Genomic DNA, 20933 nt, shown 5'->3' with positions numbered 1-20933 from the left:
GGCACAAGAAGGCGTGGAGCGCAGAGAGCACGATGGGCGGACCAGGTGGAGCGTGACTTGGCGAGCATCGGGCGCGACCGAGGATGGAGAGCGGCAGCCACGAACCGTGTATTATGGAGAAATATTGTTGATTCAGTTTTATCTTGAATTTGATGTAATACTAAATAAATGAATGAGGGAGTTGCAACTGTTGTTAGGCCCTCAGCAACCATAGAGTAGAGCGAACCAACCACAGGTCGAGCGGAAGAGGAAGATTAAGTCGCAGGTCGAGGCAGCAAGGCGTAAAAGAGTAGGTGCCAAGCGCGTGAAAGGCCACGTGCTCGTCATCAAGACCGAACAGTCGAAGTACTCGGACGTCTTGAAGGCGATGTGAAACGACGCCAAGCTCATGGGTCTGGGAGCCGACGTGAGCAGTATCAGACGATCTCGTACTGGCGAGATGATCCTGGAGCTGAAGCGCGATAAAGAACGCCGCCTACAAAAGTTTGGCGGAAAAGGTCCTTGGCGAACGGGTAGAGGTGAGGGCAAGAGGCGACTATGAGAGTAAAAAACCTACACACTTAAATTCAGAAATTGATCTCGGTAAACGGTTTACCGAGAATCCAACAGCTGATATCTCGGTAAAGTATTTACTGATTCTCGGTAAAATGTTTACCGAGATTTCGGTAAATTATTACCGAGTCTCGGTGAACTTTGTCGAAATCTCGGTAAAAAGTTGGATTACCGAGATCTCGGCAAAGTTTTGACGACATCTCGGTAAAACTTTTACCGAGATTCAGTGAAAATTATTACCGGATTCTCGGCTGTTGGATTCTCGGCAATCCGCTTGCTGAGGTCGGCGAATTAATTTAAGTGGGTAGACGAGGTCACCGAAGTGGAAGAGTTCTTCACGGCACTGAGGCAACAGTGCGACGTGCAGGTGGCCACCGTAACCGTTACGCTATGAAAGGGGTCGGTAGGGACACAGGTAGTCTTGGTTCAGCCACCTGTGCCGGATGTAAAAAAAACTCCGTTAAAGTAGGGGGATCAAGGTAGGCTGGTACGTATGTTATCTGTTATTCCACGAGCCACCGGAGGTTTGTTTCAGGTGTCTGAAACCAGGACACAGGACACAAGTCATGGGACTTCAAAGGCCCTGACAGGCGCATACTGTGTAGGAGAGGTGTCTGAAACCAGGACACAGGACACAAGTCATGGGACTTCAAAGGCCCTGACAGGCGCATACTGTGTAGGAGATGCGGCGCCGAAGGTCCATAAGGCACAAGTCTGCACGAGTCCACGCATTTATCTGATTTGAACCGGAAAATCCGTGAAAAACAGGCACCCAACGGGTGGTCCAAGGTGCCCGGCCTTCAAGAAAGCCGCAGTGAACAAATCACAGTGCAGGTAACGCAGCTGAACCTGAACCACTGTGATGCAGCTCAGCAACGGCTTCGTCAGGCGGTTTCTGAGTGGGGGGCGGATATCGCCATCATAGAGGTTCCATACCGAGTACCCACCGGCAACGGCAATTAGGTCACGGATGGGCCGAGAAAAAATGGCGGCGATATGGACGACGAATAAATACTCCGTCCTTGAGTTGGTGTCTACTATCTATAAGGGTTTCGTGGTTCCCAAGATAATCGGGTCTTCTACTGTAGCTGGTCACGCAGATACTAGACTATTTGATGACCGTGCTAACAGGACGAAGGCCTGGGCCGTGGAATGGGAAAGCCGTTTCACGAACCAGTGGGATCAGATACTGCTAGAGACACTGACCATACTAGATGTCGACCTGACTAATGCAATGTCGGTACCAATCATCCTTACCAGGGAGGACGTAGAGTGCTTCAAAATGCGCGGCACAAGAGGCATACGCAGGACTGCCAGAATGGCCTCCATGGTCAAATGGAAGTGCACGTGGGACAGTTCCACCAAAGGAGGCTGGACCCATAGGTTGATCCCGATGGTAAATAGTTGGATTAACAGGCGCCATGGGGAAGTAGCATTCCACCAAACTAGGGTCCTTCCAAGTCAATGTTGCTTCCGGCAGTATCTACAATCTACATCGTTTCGGTCATGCGGGTTCTCCCGAATGTCCGGCTTTTGCTGATTTAGAGGAAACGGTGGAATACGATTTGTTCGTGTGGCCGTGTTTCGCACAATGCGTAACCGCATGCTTGCCACATGCAGGGAGGACATAGCTTTGGATAATCTTGTCCAGAGGATGTGTAAGGATGAGTTTGGCTGGAATTTCGTTTGAACAGCTATCACGCACATCGTTTTGGAATGGCTACTACAGATGCGGTATAAGAGGTGGTCCAGGAGTTCGAAGTCGGCTTCGTTAGTCACACCGGTGCTCAGCAGTCAAAATCGACCCTTGCGGCGATTAAGTTGCTGAGAAGCGAGCATTCTGGTAGCGTTGCTGTCGTGGCGTTGGTCTCTAGAGATTATTCCCATATTTTTTTTAGGGCCTCCTCTAGATATTTCTTCTGGAATTCAACCTGAAGTTTTTCAAAGAATTCTGAAAACCTTCTGGTAATTCCTCCAGGGGAATTCTTTTGGGATTATCCCCAAGGCTCTTCCTAAAAGTTCTCTGCTTATATTTTTTTAAGGGATTCCTCTCGAGATGTCTTGTCAAGTCTATGGGATATGTAGTGTCTCTCCTCATTAATTTATAAAACTACAATGATTGTTCTTTGGTGACATTGACATTATATCTTCAGCTTGTATTGTCGCGCTTATCTTTTATTAGAGTCCTGCGGCGGTCGTACGCTCGCAAGGCATACCGCCGCATGACAGTCGCAAGGCAAAACAAAAGAAAAAGTGTTCCCGCCAAAAACAAAAGCACGTGGGTTTCGCGAAGTGACAGATGTTTTCGAATGTAATTGTGACGAACGCCAATAGTAGCTCAGTGGAATGAGTGTTCTTGTTGTCAAACCCCATATAGTGGAATTATATACTTTTAAATCTGGTGACGCTGTTATGATTAGTGAGTGTCGCGCTGATATCAGAAGCCAAAGGCAGATAATCGCCATATTCTGATTTTTCTTGAGAGGCATAATATACACTAACAATGAAACGCACTGTTCGTTCTCCAAGAATGTTGCACCCGTTTTCCTTGCATCTTGGACGAGGTGTCATGAAACTGGATCAACGACGACAACGTGATCCCAACAAAGGTCGGGTCTTTGTATTTAATCTATCAATATTATGTTAATGAGTTAATCAAGTCCACTGCAAAGCGAAAAGCTACCGATAATGCCGAAGACAATTCTCGCGGAATACTTTCAAAGGGCTGTACAATCAGTGAGAGTTTGTTTCCTCTCTTACTCTCTCAAAATATGTTCTCTTCTATTTCAAAATTTGAATGATGTTTGTCTATACCAAACAAAAGACTAATTTTGTGATTAGCGGTTTACACAAGGAAACTGGTGGCTCTTATTTTTAGATAAAACGTCTGGAAATCTATATGAGCTATGCTCATTGAGTATTGATCCCATAGTAATCAAAATATGACACAGTAATTGCACACTTAATACGCTTTTACTCAATGCAAAACTTAGTATTACATATTATCATTATTGGTTCGGAGTGAATAGATAAAAAGCAGAGTGAAAAGACAAACATTGATTGATTTGTCTTTATTAGAGAGACTTTCAGCCCTTGGCTGGTTCGTCTCTCCAAAAAGACAAACAGTTACTCTATATGAAAGTTGCATTAAAATTCACGTTGCATTAAATCAACGTGATAATTATGACCAGCTGAATGTTCAACTAGCAAGTCATCTGCTTTATCCAATTGTGTGAATCACACTTGGAATCACATGACTGGCCGTGTAATTGACTATAATCACTCATAATTAAGATTCCATCTAAAAGCTCAAATTCACTGCTCACAACGGTACCGACGACTACGCAACGGCGACAACATATGCATCAAAACACAAATTCACACATTTTGGAGCGGGCTTTCGGCGCACTCTCTTTCGGTGCGAGATTGAGATTTTGTGAACTGCAGCCAACCCAACCGTGAAAACCTCTACGTCTACGAGTCGGTCGCCAAACAATGCTCCCGCAGTATCGAAAGTAAGCTCACGTAGGCAGCTTGTGGACGTGTAGATTTTCGGTTCAATGAAACTTTTGGTGACAAGTTCAAGTTCCAGCCCGTTGCGAGTTTGTGCCATTTATTGGCCGTACGCGTATGTGTTCATCGATCGATGCCAGCCAGCGTTCAATATCTAAGGACGCAAGATGACCAAATTCTTTCGATGTGCGATTGCGAAATCGTCGTGGATGTGAGAATCAGTTTATGGAAGTGAAAAAGTAAAAGTGCACACAGTTATGCAATGTCATCGCGCAGTGGTCTCACATCAAGAGAGTGTCCTGAGAGTACACATAAGATGCAGCAAAAGTGCAGAACCTGAGAAGAGAAGAAAGTAATATCACTAACGTGATTTGGATTGGCTGCTAGACATAGAAGAGGCAGAAGTTTCGCAAGTCCAAAGCAGCATTCAAACAACATCAGCCCATGTGTTGCAACTTGTTTGTGGTGGCCAAATGGTAATTCTATCGGCGGTGGTGAGCTGCGATGACGATTGATTTCAGTGCAACATCGACATCGGTGGAACGCGATTTTCAAGAGGACAGACAACCAAATTCGAACGGTTTACCCGACCATCGCGTTTAGTGTAGTGTGGTGTGGGCTGTATGGAAACGTGCTGAAGAATAAAGTGAAGTGGCAAGGTGATCGTACCGAGTTGGTCGTGATAAGTGCTGGGTGTCTTTTTGCATCATGTTGTCATGCTTTGTTCAGTACCACTACTACCACAATCAGCAATCAATCGCATACCGTGCCCGTCGAGTGTGTTGTGATGCATATATTATAATAGCTCAGAATCAACCGTGAATACATATGGGGCGGTGGAAGCGACATCCAGTACTTACAGCAATTGAAGAGACTAACCATGAATAAGGTAGTAGAATTGTTGATTTTTATATTTCATAATAATGAGTCTATAGCCTAATATATGAACAGAACATCTAATGAATTTACATTATTTTTTCTATAGAATGCTTGTTTTTCCTTATTGATACATCAAGATGAATTAAGAGGTTGTATAGCCTTTCCAAAATCAAACTTTCAATTATTGAAGACAACAATCAGCTTCAAATGGGATGTGCGGTTACTAGAACACAGTGAAGAAGTCCGTATCTTTCGGCGTATTTTCTGAGTGTATTCGGCATTTCTCCTCGATGCAGTTGACTAAATCCAGCAGATAATCATGTTGGCTACTTGTGTAATTTTAAGATACGATGTTATTGACCGCTTAAGTGCTCATAAACCACTTTAAACAGTAGAATAGCCAAGCCTGTATACTCTATGACCCCTTCAGTGAATTTCTGCCTCACGAGCAAAACGTCAGATCAAACGAAATTGTCATATGATAAGTTCTATGACTTAAGCGGCTCCTGTTTGCAACGATACGCCGAAAAACGTTAACAAGTTCCATGGGATCTATGAACGGATGTAACAGATGATTCATCAAATGCAAGTCAACATTGCATTCAAAAAAGATTCTTACACAGCTAAACCTGAACCACTGTGAATGCGCAGCAGTTGATGTGGCAGTCAGTCTCGGAGTCAAGTACAGACATCGCCCTGCTAGCTGACCCCTACCGCATCCCACCCGATAACGGGAATTGGGTAGCGGATAAGGCTAAGCTAGTGGCGATTTGTACAACCGGTCGTTTCCCGATCCAGGAAATAATTTCCAGGTCGCACGAGGGCTTCGCAATAGCGAAGATCAATGGGATGAATTACTGTAGTTGTTATGCCCCACCCAGGTGGCCGATGGACCAGTTCTCAGCAATGCTGGATGCAGTAACAAACGCGCTAGTAGGGCTGAGTCCCGTGGTCATCGGCGGAGACTTCAACGCCTGGGCGATTGAGTGGGGTAGCCGATCGACTAACGCGAGAGGCTGGGCAATTTTCGAAGCCATGGCAAGGCTGAATGTGGATGTCGCGAACGTAGGTGAAATGGATGGAAACCGGTATACTGGTGGTGTCCTGAAATCGCAGAGCTCAGAGCGTCCTACCTAAGAGCGATGAGGAGGATGCAAAGAGCTCGTATCGATGAGGGTAGAGCGGAAAGAGGTGAGGTCTATAAGGCGGCTAAACTGGCACTCAGCAAAGAGATTAAGACACGAAAACGAGCTTGTTTCGAAAATCTTTGCCAGGCAGCCAATACAACACCCTGGGGCGATGCCTACAGAGTAGTCATGGCCAAAACGAAAGGAGCGTCAGCGCCCCCCGTGATGCTACAGAGGATCGTGGAAACACTGTTCCCGCGCCACGATATCAGACCATGGGCTGCCGACAATGGACGAATGGACTGTACATTTTACGCAAATTGCTTTCAATTTACGAAAACTGCTTTTACGAAGCATATTCGTTGAGCTTTTACGAAAGTATTTTATCAGTGCATGAAGTCGGCCATCGACCCTGAAATGTTCAGAATGGCTATGCAGATGTGTCTGGACAGAGACTTATTTCCGTAGGGGTGGAAAAGGCAAAGATTAGTTCTGTTGCCCAAACACGGGAAGCCACCTGGCGACCCGTCGGCACACAGACCTATCTGCCTACTGGACACCTCCGGGAAACTGTTGGAACGAATCATTCTGTCGAGGCTAATGGTCTATACCGAGAAACCAGTCGACTCTGGGGTCTCGGATAACCAGTTTTGCTTCCGGAAAGGTCGATCGGTGGACGCTATCAAGGCCGTAACCGAAACGGCCGAGATAGCGCTCCAGAAAAAGCGAAGAGGAATTCGTTACATCGGATACTGGAGAGCTATTTCCAGAATAGGGTGCTACCCTATGACACAGACGAGGGCGAAAAGAGGTACAACATCACCGTGTGAGTACCACAAGGGTCAATCTTGAGCCTGGTAAAGGGCGAACACGATGAAATTGCCACACAGAAAATATTGTAGAACTTTTGATTGCGTTCGCCAAAATAGCTAATTTTTTTACCATGAATAGTATATTATGTGTAGCTAATACTGTAAAATTTTCATTAAAATCGGTTGAGTAATGGCGGAGATATCGTTGAAACAAGGAAATTGCCACTTGAGAGTCTTACAAATAAACATTTTGGAAAATATCACTTTTTTGCCGTTTCAACGCTGGCGCCAAAAATACTGAACCGATTTCAATGAAAATTTTTTTGTACGTTAAGTATGTATGTAGAAGTAGTTTTTTCAAAATTTCATTCAATTTGATCATACCGTTAAAAAGTTATAGCCATATATGTCGCACTATGTCACAATAAGCAGATGTGGTTTTTGGTATAGTGAAATTCAAACTGCTCTTACTTTGAAAGTACTCAACAAAAATGGCTGAAATTTTCACTGTAAACAGTTTAACACAATAATTTTACACTGTCAAAGTTTTATAAAAATCGGGACAGTGTTACCAGTTCTACAGTCAAAATAGTGCACGCGGAACTAAAAATGGTCAAAAAGTACCTAAAATTTACCTTGAAGCGATTTGAGCTTTGGATATTTACTAGAAAAAGTACTGAACCGATCAAATTTTTACCACTTAATTGATACTATGTTAAGAATATCGAGTGAAATTTTCAAACGTTTTGATGAGGTAACAAAAAAGTTATAGTCTAAGTAATTTTTTGAAATGAGTGTACAAGTTTTCTAAAATCTCATTTTATGATATCGACAATATATGCGCCAATACTCAACCGATTTTAATGAAAATTTTATGGTATTAGCTACGCATAATATACTATTCATGGTAAAAAAATTAGCTATTTTGACGAACGCAATCAAAAGTTATACAATATTTTCTGTGTGGCAATTTCATCGTGTTCGCCCTTTACTATGGAACGCGGCGTACGATGGCGTATTGAGGCTCACACTTCCACCAGGCGTAAAGCTGGTCGGCTTTGCCGGTGACATTACCCTCACGGTATACGGCGAGTCAATAGAGGAAGTAGAACTGACAGCGGCGCATCCAATTGGCATAATCGAAGACTGGATGAGGTCTCGTCAGCTGGCACTCGAAGAAGGAAATGGTGGTGGTGAACAATCGCAAGTCTGAACAACATGCGGTGGTCACCACAGGCGGGTGCGCGATCAACTCCAAGCGCTCACTGCAACTAGGAGTCATGATCGATGATAAGCTGAACTTTGGCAGCCACATGGAATATGCTTGCAAGAGGGCAAGCATGGCGGTTATGGCACTATCGAAGATAATGTCAAATAGCTCGGCAATAGTCTCGAGTAAGCGTAGATTTCTCGCTACAGTAGCGGTCTCCATACTACGGTATGGCGCTGCTGCATGGTCGAGCGCGCTAGTGGTCAAGCGATATGTAGAGTGCCTCGAAAGCACGCACAGGTTGATGGGCCTTAGGATCATCAGCGCATACCGTACGGTGTCAAAGGACGAAGTATGCGTGCTGGCGGGTATGATGCCCATAGCACTTGTGGTGTCAGAGGACGAGGAGTGCTTCGCGAGACGCGGCACAAGAGGCGCGACACGGATTGCCAGAACATCATCTAAATTGAAATGGCAGAGGGATTGATCATCCCCCAACAAGGGTAGATGGACACACAGGCTCAAACCGAGGGTACCCAAGTGGACGAATTTTCACTTGACACAATTTCTGCCAGGCCGTGGGTGCTTTAGGTGGTATCTGCACAGATTCGGACATGCAGGTTCTCCTACATGTCCGGAGTGTGCAGACTACGTCGAGACCGCGGAGTATGTGCTCTTTGAATGCCCACGCTTCGTGGAGCAAAGGTCGAGTATGCAGGAGGTATGCGGTAGAGATATCACTCCTGACAACATTGTTGAAAGGATGTGACGGGGGAGGACAAGTGGGATGCCGTTTCTTCCACGGTATCTCGAATCGAGAAAATGGCGAGCCGAACAACAGCTAGTTGAGTTGGCTCCACTTCCCATCCAGGAGCTTGAGCCCAACGGGTAGTCTATGTACTAGCCAGGGCCCGAGCCTCCGTGGAAGAGCGAACAACTTAAGGCGGTAGCAGATGGAACGCTTACCATTAGAGTGTACTCATTGTACGAAGTCATCCCCCTTCTCAAAGTCATCCCTAACGGGTGTACCGCGAAGGTAAGGAAGAGAGAGAAAGGGGTTTTAGTGTCGCCCCACATAACCTGAGGACCCACCTCTCGGATATCTGTAGAAGCAGATTTCCTCTTTCTATATAAAAAAGATCCACAAGCTTCACAACGCCTTCAAGACGCCCGAATTCTTCGACTGTTCGGTCTTGATGATGGACGCGTCGCCTTTCTCGCGCTTGGCACCTACTCTGTTAAACCTTGGTTTGACGTCCCTAGCTTCCTAGACCTACGGATTTATCATCTTCTTCTTCTTCCGCTCGACCTTCGTTCAAGGAGGGGTCCTCTCCTTGGTACACCCTACTCTGTGGTTGCTGAGGACCTAACAACAGTTGCAACCCCCCGTTCCTATCCTTCCCAGCTTTCCGGGACACCTGGCTGGGGTCCAACTTGTCGGCATTACTGCCGACCTTCGGGGTTAGTATTTGTCGGGGAGCGACCCGAGCTGTTTTCAGTGGACTGTAATTTTGTTGGGGGTCCCTTGCCCGACATCGCAGTTGTGGTTTACTGGCCCGTTCTGGCCAGTTCCGTCATTGTTCCGTTTAATGTGCCACAATAAAACACTTAATTTGACTTAAAACCAACATTTACTTTCACATACTATATTTACAGAACTATACAGATAACATTTAAAACGCGATACTACACATATGGTGGTCCAAATCCTACTAACTTTAATATCAAAAGCCTGCCTAAGGTTCGTCTATTTACTGATGATTGCCAAAGACACCCGATGTCGTTAGTCAGTCGTCGTTGCTTCAGGGGGGGTTACAGTGTCTTCCATAATTGTCTAGCTATCCATAATGAGTGATGCATGCTACTCTCCAACATCCTCACCCACCCAGAAATTACCCCAAATTTCTGAACCGCATTCCAAACTTCACCTAGAAGACCATGCTGCTCCATCCAGTGACCGTTTTGGTATGACTGTCTCAGCTTCAGTGGGCAATCTCACCCACCATCGAAGACTGTGAATCCAATCCTTCTAGCATGGTATTTCGTTGAATGATGTATCAGTATGCCTTGTGTACACGATGTGTCCCTTCATGTGTTTCTTCGGATGAAGATGATGATCTCGACCTGCACACTGTGGTACTTGATGATCACATTCAAATAGCTAAAAGTGTGTGCTTCATCCAACCCAGACATGGAGGTCCGTGGTAGACTACCTTTCGAACTACACTGTGCAATGTTGGTTGTGGTGGGTAATAAGATAGCGATCAGTTGCTCCAATTGTAGTAGTCGCAGGTTCACTCGTTTTTGTAAATCGGCAATGTGTGCGTTCGTGTAGCGTTGTCGATTTTGTTGGTGACCATCTCAGGTAGTCCAGTGTGGATGATATTCCTCTGTTGCCCTTGGTTGCCGATATCACCTTCCTACGTACGTATTGGTCTCGTTCTAGTTGCGGCGACATCTATCCATGCGACTCGATGCCAGTCCAATTCGAGTGCGCCGTGTCGAGGTTGTGCGAAGTCGTGAGAGTCCGGTTGGAATAATAGTTTTGATGAGGATAGTGTAGATCTGTAGGCCCATGCTTCGGCGGGCATATACCAAGTGTATTTACCTGTGAACCCTTGTTTGGGCGCTTCCGTGAGAATTGTCCGCCGTTGAATCCGTCAAAAACGAGCGAGATAATAGTTCGTGTAGGATATTGATAATGCGTGTTATTCGGTTGTGTACAATAATAACAATGACGTTTATTTCCTTCCTCCTGATTCTCAGCCTACTATAACAATAGTTACGATCTTAGCCTACTACATCTCTCCCTTTCTTCAAATAGCAGAACTATTCTATTCAGCGAAATCTTGTATTGCACAATTTTTTATGATTTTCAAATCGAAGCCCCGTTGCACTCATATAGTGATATCATGGACTCCCTCCAGAAGATACTTTCGTCAATCGTCAATGTTCATCCATTAAGCCTTCCTCTGCGTTTTCCGACATCCAGCATAGTTTTGGTTATCTAAATAAGAATATGAAATTTCGATTACTATACCAATCAATATCTTGAAGTAATTGGCGTTGACTTAGCCATGTTTACATACGTTTACCTCCTTCTTTTCATCATTTGGTTGAATACTCTTACCACAGTAGTTGGAAAATGTCTCCCTTTGATTCTCCTATGTACCATGATTAAAACAGCTTCGGATTTCGTCATGATGGATTCTTCAATTGTTCAAACTCACTTTCCTTATATGGAAGTTATCTAAAATAAACTTCAAGATACATTATACACATATTCATATACTTTAAAGTTACTAAATAATACGCCAAACGAACTGAGCTGGGCTCCTTCATTTTGGTCTGTCATCAAATAAAATCATCTTAAATGGACTAGGATTCGTAATCCTCTTCATTCATTTTTTTTTTCAACTCCAAATAGACTAGGATGACTTCATCCCCTATATTTGGTTACAGAAACGGACTAGAGCTCACTGAGCTCCCTACGTTTCTTGCTAGGAATGGACTAGGATTTGTAATCCCCTACATTCCATTTTTTTCTACTCCAAATAGACTAGGATGACTTCATCCCCTATATTTGGTTACAGAAACGGACTAGAACTTTCCGAAAGTTCCCTACGTTTCATGCTAGGAATGGACTAAGATTAGTGATCCCCTACATTCCATTACTTTTTTTCTTCTTCGAACTCCAAATAGACTAGGATAACTTTATCCCCTATATTTGGATTCAGAAACGGACTAGAACTCCCTGAGCTCCCTACGTTTCTTGAAAGGAATGGACTAGGATTTGTTATCCCCTACATTCCATTTTACCTACTCGAGGTAGACTACGGTGCATTTATCTATATATACAAAAATGAATAAAATTCAGAAAACCACGATTGTCTGCAATCCACCATTCATTTGGTTGTTCTGTTCTGTTGATGTACTTAACCCTCTACGCACTGCGATGGTCTAGTGTACGTTCAGCGTGCCTGTCTAGATCATATATACCCAAACATCCTACTAGGGTTAAACGTTTAATTCACGCTGTAATTCGCCAGTCTGATGAAAACTAGTTTACTGCATTAAGTTATCTTTCAACATGTCGTATCTCGACATTTCACAACTCGAAGTTCTCTTTATCTCTACATGTCGATGTCCCTTTATTTCGATATCTTAATATTCAAACCATCCGGTAAAAGCAAAGCGATCTTTTGTTCTTACGAATCTTCTCGGTTACGAAAGCTTGCTATTAAAAGTATTAATCAAAATTGTACTTCGTCTCGAGATCTCCCAGTCTCAACGGTTTTTTTTCGAGATGTCAATCATATTTCTGTGTAAAAATGCCTGCGAAATTTAATAAGATTAAACTTTTTCATACTGTGTTTTGAACTCTAATGCATTTTCACGTGTATGGATTTCTTTCAACTTCATTTTTAGTCGTGACACTTGATCTTTTTTTTTTCAATTTTAAAACCAGTAGTGATGATTTGTGTGAGTGCTAGTCATTACTTCTAAAAAATAGATATCTTAATCAGCCATTTGAAGCCTGAGTCTCATGGTTAATTTATTTTTACCGTTGCTAAATCTATATTCAACCATTTAAATTTAATACACATTAAAACGCTATTAGAATGATTGCTCTTCTTTGATCGTTAGTTTTAATTTCATCAAACCTCAATAAACATCAAACACCTATTAGTTATTGAATTTTCTTCTTTGTCCTGACCAAAACACATTTTTTTTTCTCCGATCTAATGTTGATCGTAAGTTAATTGTATAATTACCCATGCAGAACCAATATTTAGACTTCAGATAATCTTTATGTAAAGACGTAACAGAAAACAGCTCAAATTTATAACAACAGAAACTCTCATAAATATTATTTCAATGTTTTTTTTTCAGTTCAGTTTGTCAGAAAACTGTACACTCAAGATCAAGTTTTATGCTTGAGATTCAGTATAAAAATTATCAAGCATTTAGTTCAACAGTAATGACATGAGGACAGTCAATCACATACATGTATATGGCTTACGCTTACTAATGATATAAATTATTCTTAATATAAACATCTGAATCAAGTAATGTTTGTTTCTTCTTTTATTTGTTTTCAGAATTTGTATGTAGTGTACATTTATTAAATTAAAATATGTCAGAAGAAATTTCATGAGAAAATCCAATTTGTTTACAAACAAGAAGTTGCAAATAGCATATTGTTCAACAAATATATAAACAAAACTATTAAAAACACATACAACGCACATGTTGTACATAAATATTTCTATCTAACATACGACTAAATTAAGTTATTTTCAAGCTCCAATAACATAAATGGTCGAAATTATGCTACTAAAGTGCCTCATACAATGCATACGTTTGTGTGTGCGTGACAGTAGTTTGACAGATTTCCCATGGAAAACTGTCTAAAAACGCAAACCTCGACGGAACGGACGCTATGTGTTCCAGGGTTTAACAGTTGGTGTTTACTGCAATAATTTTTTTTGGGTGGTTAACAAATTTGTAAACTGTTATTGATTTGTTTACTTACAACGTCCTGTATGAAAGTAAAGTATCACTCGATCAACATTTGTAAATTTGAAATATTATTTGGTAAAATTCATTCTTATTGTCGAATAATGTCCTCCGACACAGTTGGAAAATAACAAATAAATGTAGTAACAATGCAATGGAAAAAAATGTTCAACACATATCGTAACAGGTACGCCTTACTAGAAATTGACAACAAAAACAAACACATATACTTCGTGACTTTAATCATGTGTATTAAATCATCATAAATAAATGCATCCTTGATTACATCAAGTAATTTCACTCATGATGAATTTTGCTCAAAATGTTAAATCTAACAAACTAAGCAACTATAGTGTTTAGCTTCTTGTTGTTTAGCAACTGTTGCTGCCTTCAACTTTCTACCACATTGAGAAATAGCTTGAATGATCTCATCCATGATTCAGTATGACTTGTTCATTTCCATATATTGATAATCAAATCATAAAAACACCATATCGAAGATTTCTCAGGTTAATGGATCTATTGATTTATCTTTATTATAGAAACTTTAAGCCCTTGGAGATTTATGGAGTATAAGGTTCCTCTTACCTTCAACATTTGTTCAGTAACTCTATGACTTACTTCTCGCCGCACTATTTTCTGTTCGAACAAAATCAGTTTATCTTGTTCCACAATTTCAATATATATATAGTTATTTTTGTGTTCACCATTTCAAAACAAGTCACTTCACATTTTCACAAATTCTCGGAAAACATCTAATTTCCATCAAAGATGCAGTTCTCTTCAACTTTTCACTAACATGTACACTCTTCCGCCAGTCTTAGTACTTTTATGATCTACACAATACTTTACTACATACACTTCATCTCTCTCTGGTTCGATCAATCTACTGTTCTCTTCTTCCTATTAACAGATAATTCAACCGCGAAAATAGATATTTATCCTCGTCGCCAATGTAGGATATTGATAATGCGTGTTATTCGGTTGTGTACAATAATAACAATGACGTTTATTTCCTTCCTCCTGATTCTCAGCCTACTATAACAATAGTTACGATCTTAGCCTACTACAGTTCGGTGTCCGCCTTCCATCCATTACGCCGCCGGTGTGGATGAGTTTATCTTCTTGGGAAAGTGTGGTGGTGTCCGATCTAGTGAATTGTCGCCTTGAATAATCTTTGAATCCAAAATTTGATGGTTTTTATTCCGCAATTTGATCTGGAATCGTCTTCTAGTGCCTTTGGAATCCATTAACCGAGTGAATACTGCCATCCGTGACAATATCCGATACCAATCAAGGATGAGTATTGATGAGCCGCATCAGATACTCGGGATTTCGTGACTTCCTCGTTTAGTCACTGGATTAAATTGTTGATTATGAGTTCCGCCATCCTGTAGCAGTCGCAGCCCGTGCTGCAAACCAAACCGTGGAAAACCAGTTGTGGTGGCATTGGAGTGCTGCTACCCTATAACAGCCGCAGACCGTACTGCGTTACAAACCATAGTGCACCGTTGCACCGCCGGGTAGTGTGCAGTCACCATTGACTACACTTGGCCTTGATTGGAATTTGGATCCGATGGACACCCCTAGTGTCCGAAATGGGATAGTGCTCCCCGTGGATACCCGTTGCATTAACGTGAGCATGAACATGTTCCCAAAGGCATAGTTAGGTTCCATGCAATCCGTTTCAGCTAGCCAGAAAACTGATCGATTTCCTTGTGATGTGTTAGTGAGCTCTGGCCAGTCCTATGAGCCCCCATGGTAGTGTCCGATGATCTCGTGGTTGAGTGAGATCCATTCTCATCGTTGGATGTGAGGTTGGATGTATTGGGAGACCACCAGTTGTGATGTGTACCGTTGCCATGATTGTAGTGATAATCTCCATGATCGAGTGATTGATTGGGTGACGATCCGAGTGATATTAACCCGAATGATGTGGATGAAAACGTTGAAGCGCCCATGCTGAACTGGCGCTCTATTAGCGTGCCGTTGAGCTAGTAGTGATGTGTTGAAATTGGTGGTAGTGAAATTCTTGGATGGTTCGCTGATGATCGTCATTTTGGTTCCATGATGTCAACAATCATCTTCCCGAAACAGCATGTGTAGATGGCGACGTAATTCCATGATGATTGCGGATTGATATGCGGTACTTGGAGTGATGCACTCCATCCATTTTTAGCCAAGATGAACGTTGAATTGAACACGAAAGGTGAGTTAGCAATTTGATTTACTGAATTTCGGCTGGACATATACTGAACACTTATTTACCTGGAAAACCAGTTCTGGGGCCTGGTTCAGTAGTCCAAAATCCTCAAAGACGGGATCCGATTGAATCCGCCATCATGTTCAGTTGGGCTGAGTATAGCTCTCCTGGCGCTGCCGATCACCTTGCACAGCCTGATTAAGTGTTGGGTTGTGACAACAGGTCCAATTGTCACTAATGGCGTAGAGTGTGTAGCCTTCGCGCGAATTTCACATCGGGTCGTGATTTCCTTTATTTCCTAGGAGTCTCAATCACCGTTGATCTTCCAGGGTCCAGTATCCTTCTCCTAGACCTATCCTTCTCCTAGTCCTATCCGGCTCCTAGCCCAATCCGGTTCGAAGGACCAAAATGTCGGGGAGCGACCCGAGCTGTTTTCAGTGGACTGTAATTTTGTTGGGGGTCCCTTGCCCGACATCGCAGTTGTGGTTTACTGGCCCGTTCTGGCCAGTTCCGTCATTGTTCCGTTTAATGTGCCACAATAAAACACTTAATTTGACTTAAAACCAACATTTACTTTCACATACTATATTTACAGAACTATACAGATAACATTTAAAACGCGATACTACACATATGGTGGTCCAAATCCTACTAACTTTAATATCAAAAGCCTGCCTAAGGTTCGTCTATTTACTGATGATTGCCGAAGACACCCGATGTCGTTAGTCAGTCGTCGTTGCTTCAGGGGGGGTTACAGTGTCTTCCATAATTGTCTAGCTATCCATAATGAGTGATGCATGCTACTCTCCAACAGTATTCGTCTAGGCTTGCTCCTCACCTGACGGCTGCCTCACCCGTTTCTGCGAGTGCTTACCACGAGCAGTCGCATCCACCACACCTTTTGGGCTACCTGCGAAAGCGAAGGCCTCCGTATGGGTAGACTTCGTGACCTTTTCTTTTCTTTAGATCATACTAACATCATCATTATATGTAACACCCTCTGAATATGTTTGATTTTGACTGTAATTCAAACTAATGTCCTATAGGGGTCCAAAATTCGAGCGTTACCCTATGTTTGCCTAGTATTACATTGTTTTTGCTGAAAATTTCAGGTCGCGATATAAGAAACCAAAACTTGAAAAAAAAATTTCGATATTTTTCTTCAATTTTCAGTGTTAACGTTACAGCAAATAGGGCCCATATAGCCGTGGCGGTAAACGCACGGGTATTCAGCATGACCATGCTGAGGGTGACGGGTTCGATTCCCGGTCGGTCCAGGATCTTTTCGTAAATTTCCTTGACTTCGTTACAGAGTTACAGCAAATCCAGCATGGTTCGATGCTTCGTTTGTCACGCAGAGGACTGCTATGGTCTTCTTTTTTTCTTACCCCGCATTAAAACTATGCTGCTGTGTTGAAAGATAGGTTGTCTGCTTGAGCCGTACGCTTGAGCCACAGTTATGTTGGCTAAGAAAACTTTGCATTGGTGGGATAGGGATGCCACTTCCTTGTTGTCAGATGTGTGCTTCCAATGTTTGTATGGAAAGTTTAAAAGGGATTTCTTAGTTTTTTTTCCTCAAGCCTCTGACGAGATAAAAAAAAAACAAAAAGTTGGTTGAGCTTGCCAATTCGCACTTCCATCGCGTTGTGCTAAACGCCGATCGTGCCCAAATATGGCAGTTATTTGGATCTATAAAAAGAACCTGATTTGTCTGATCGAATTTGAAAAAAATAAAAATCCTTTATATCATATTCTCGATGGACCCAGCCATTTAAGTTTAATCCGTTTTTTTTTCTGACGTTGCCAGCTGTTGTCTCAGACAGCTTGACATTTAGCAACTGTAGAAATGCTCTGAAAAGCGTAGGTCAAGAATAAAAATGATTGTGTCTGGCTTAATCCCATTTAGCAAGCTTACCAATCATTATCATGGTCATTTGGAAAATTATTTTCGGACCATAATGTTCCAAAATAGACACTCAAATGATTTGAATTTTAAATAAGTTTGGCAAATATAGAATTGATGTGCTCCATGCAGCTAGGTGCTCTGAAATTGGATGAAATGTGGGTGGCCGCCGTATACCGTCCAATGTCATTGAAATGCATTTGTTTAGCAAGATAACGTACAAAATCATGGACATGCATTAAATTTCAATAAATCTTTGGTTTGAATATTTTATGGGTCGCGAATTTTGACACTAATAGATGTTATAAAATATTAAATATTATGGCTTAGTCTGCTCTTTCTTGTTTTAATGCTATTTCTACTAAAATAGAGCATGCTTGTTAATCTAGGTATGTACCCGTTCCAGAAGTTTCATTTCAGTGCAATTTTTTTTTTCTCTTGAGCAACTCTTGCTAATTTTTTGATTGATTTCTTGACTGAACTTCCCATGCTTTTAGAAACTTTGTTAATTGCTTTAACATCCATGCACTAAACAGAAACACGTGATTTGTGAACAGGTTCAGATTTTATTTGCGAAAAAAATCCACGTGCTCTGGTGGGAATCGAACCCACGACTCGCAATTCGTTAGACAAGTGCTTTACTATCTAAGCTAACGAGCCAATCAATGATATAAGGTATTAAGGTAAATTATAAGGTAAATTAAACTCGATTCTGCTTGATGATGCAGGTTATGAGTTCAAATCTCACTAGAGCTGTGGAGCTGTTTTGTTTTCCTAATTAACACCAACAATGCATCTATCTGTACATATGAACATGTACTTTGAGTTTTATGAAAAACATAATATTCTAGGCATTACTGGTCGAAGTGACATACCGTGATTTCGGGTGAAATTGATCACTTTTCGCAGTTTTTGGCGCCTAATTTTTGAATGTTTATCAATATGGTTGAATTCAATGCTTTACGGCCATGGTTTTCATCAGTCATCGAGATTGAAAATTTTACAGCAAATCATTTTATTATAATAAATATCATTTTAAATAAAAAATCAAAAATTTTACTTTCGGGGTGAAATTGATCAGTCAGTGAAATGTCTTTGTAAGTGCTGAAAATATTTTACTCTATCTGAATTAACCTCCCTAGAATGCGAAATGCTATGCAAAACTGTTACAAGTTTACTAAATTTTTAATTATTCAAGTTTAAAGTTTATTAAATCCAAAGAAAACGCCTGAGAGTATGCAATTTCCTCACTAATTATGTGTATCAATATTGTACTTTTGGAGAAGTAAAAGTGTATACATAAATTACAATATTTACAGGACTTTTGATGACGAAATCTGGTTTAGCGAATATTTTGCAGCTACGAACATGTACTCGAATATTCATAACATGTGCGATACACCTACGCTAACAAAAGTTTGAAAGTGTCTATGAAGTTAGCCTAACATGCCCCGAGCAGAAGAAAATAACAAAAGCATAAGAAAATGTGTTATTTTGGCAAAATAACTGAGTAATGAAATAAGTTATTTTCATGTTATTAACTTAACAAATTATGTTATAAACTTGGCTGTCATAAGCGGCAAAATAACAAAAATCATATAAAAAAAAATGCCCCTGGAAGACCAATTTAATAACATGTTTTGTTAGTTCGATAACAACATAATAACAATGAATTGGGGAAATATTTCAATAATAAATGTTGTTATTTTAAAGTTATTGATAACAATCCGAAAGCAAAATTAGTTATGATATCGAACTAATAACAAAGTAAGTAATAATGCTAGGGTCTTGTACCATTTGGGCAGATGTACATATTTTTGGAACTTCCCGCTGTAACTAAATCAATTTTATACCTAATTGGCACACGTTGAGTTATGTACAGTGTTGCGATGGCAATTTGATGCTTGGTGAAACTGGTAACGCTATTATCTAATAGGAGTCATTTAAATGAACTGGGATTGTTAGAAGATTTAGTAATAAGAGTTGGCGAGTTCGTTCCTCTACTGGTGTAAAATAGGAAACTATTATGTAAGTTAATTTTAGTGAAAATGCAATGTAATGTTATTTAAATGAATTATATTTATAGCATTGAAGCTACCGTAAAAAGTTGCTTTCAATATGTGTTTCGATCCGGAGAAAACTCGGGCCAACATACAGTATCGCACCCCCCAAGCAACACATATGTTATATATTAGTAACGACAGCGCAAGTTTTGGTTGTATACAAGTTTATTTGACGTTATTCCAACACAATGTTAGAATTACGTAAAATTAACTTATATAAAACCAAAACTTGCGCTGTCGTAACTTTTATATAACATGTGTGTTGCTTGGGCCTATACAAAAATTCAAATCAATTGGTTTGAAATTGACTTAGTTATAGCATCAAGTTCCCAAATAGGTACACCTGCACAAATGGTACAAGGCCCTATATAATGTAACCGTTCGGTTCCAATTTGTTCTTGTTGGCTTCGCCACAAGCAAGGTTTTTAAATATCCATCCAAATTAAACGCGTGACATTCATAATAGACATGTCGGAATGAATGTTCACCTTTCACTAAGTACCAAGTATGACAACAACCCAATTCGAGCAGTTTGAGTTTGAGGGAAAAAGATGTCACAGCCCTGTTATATTTATGGCCGCTCATAGATGGTGCCACTATACACAGGGTGGACTAACATAAGCATAACGAGAATGCCATATTTAAAAAAATAGAGTTATGTGAAACGGCATTGCTTATAAAAGCCGCCTGATGTCATATGCCCGTTCTTCTTGTAATCGTGATCCTCCCACGGAATTGTAGTGCGCGCGTGTTTAATCGCTAATATTTGAGGTCAGAAATGATGAACCTTTTGTTTGTGATTTTGTTTTATAATTTCTGTATTTTTCTTTTGTATAGGATCCGTACCGTCGTTAAAAAGTTAACGTTAGTTATATTAGTAAACTAAAAGAAGAATTAAAAGTGTTAGTAAAATTAGTAATTGTATGCATCAGTGTGGTTAGTGTCTATTGTTATACTAAAAGTTATGTTACAATCTAAAATTTATTGAAATTATAGTTAAAATCACACACACACAAACACATGGAAAACGACGAAGATAAATAAGTTAAAAATGTTATAAGAAAAAGGTAAATATCTATCTAAAACTAAGTGCAATATTGAGGTTAGGTACAGGGGCGTTATCAAGTGCTAATCTTTGGTGGTAAGGTTCG

General features: G+C 41.1%; 1 protein-coding gene across 3 annotated transcripts in view; it reads left to right on the top strand.

Annotated features, from left to right (window-relative positions):
• The window catches only part of LOC109425180 (neutral ceramidase), a 76367-nt gene that overhangs the window by 19904 nt on the left and 35530 nt on the right, over positions 1-20933 (top strand). The window contains exon 1 of one of the 3 annotated variants that reach the window (XM_029861757.2): positions 3903-4954. The exons of the other annotated variants lie outside the window; for them this stretch is intronic. The gene's annotated coding sequence lies outside the window, so the exon portion shown is untranslated. Of the gene's footprint in view, positions 1-3902; positions 4955-20933 lie in introns of those variants that run through there. 3 annotated transcript variants of the gene reach the window in all.

This window comes from Aedes albopictus, chromosome 1 (assembly GCF_035046485.1).
Source record: "Aedes albopictus strain Foshan chromosome 1, AalbF5, whole genome shotgun sequence".
Classification (NCBI taxonomy): Eukaryota; Metazoa; Arthropoda; class Insecta; order Diptera; family Culicidae; genus Aedes; species Aedes albopictus.
The sequence above is the reverse complement of the archived record's forward strand: the minus strand, read 5'-3'. Positions and strand labels throughout refer to the sequence as shown.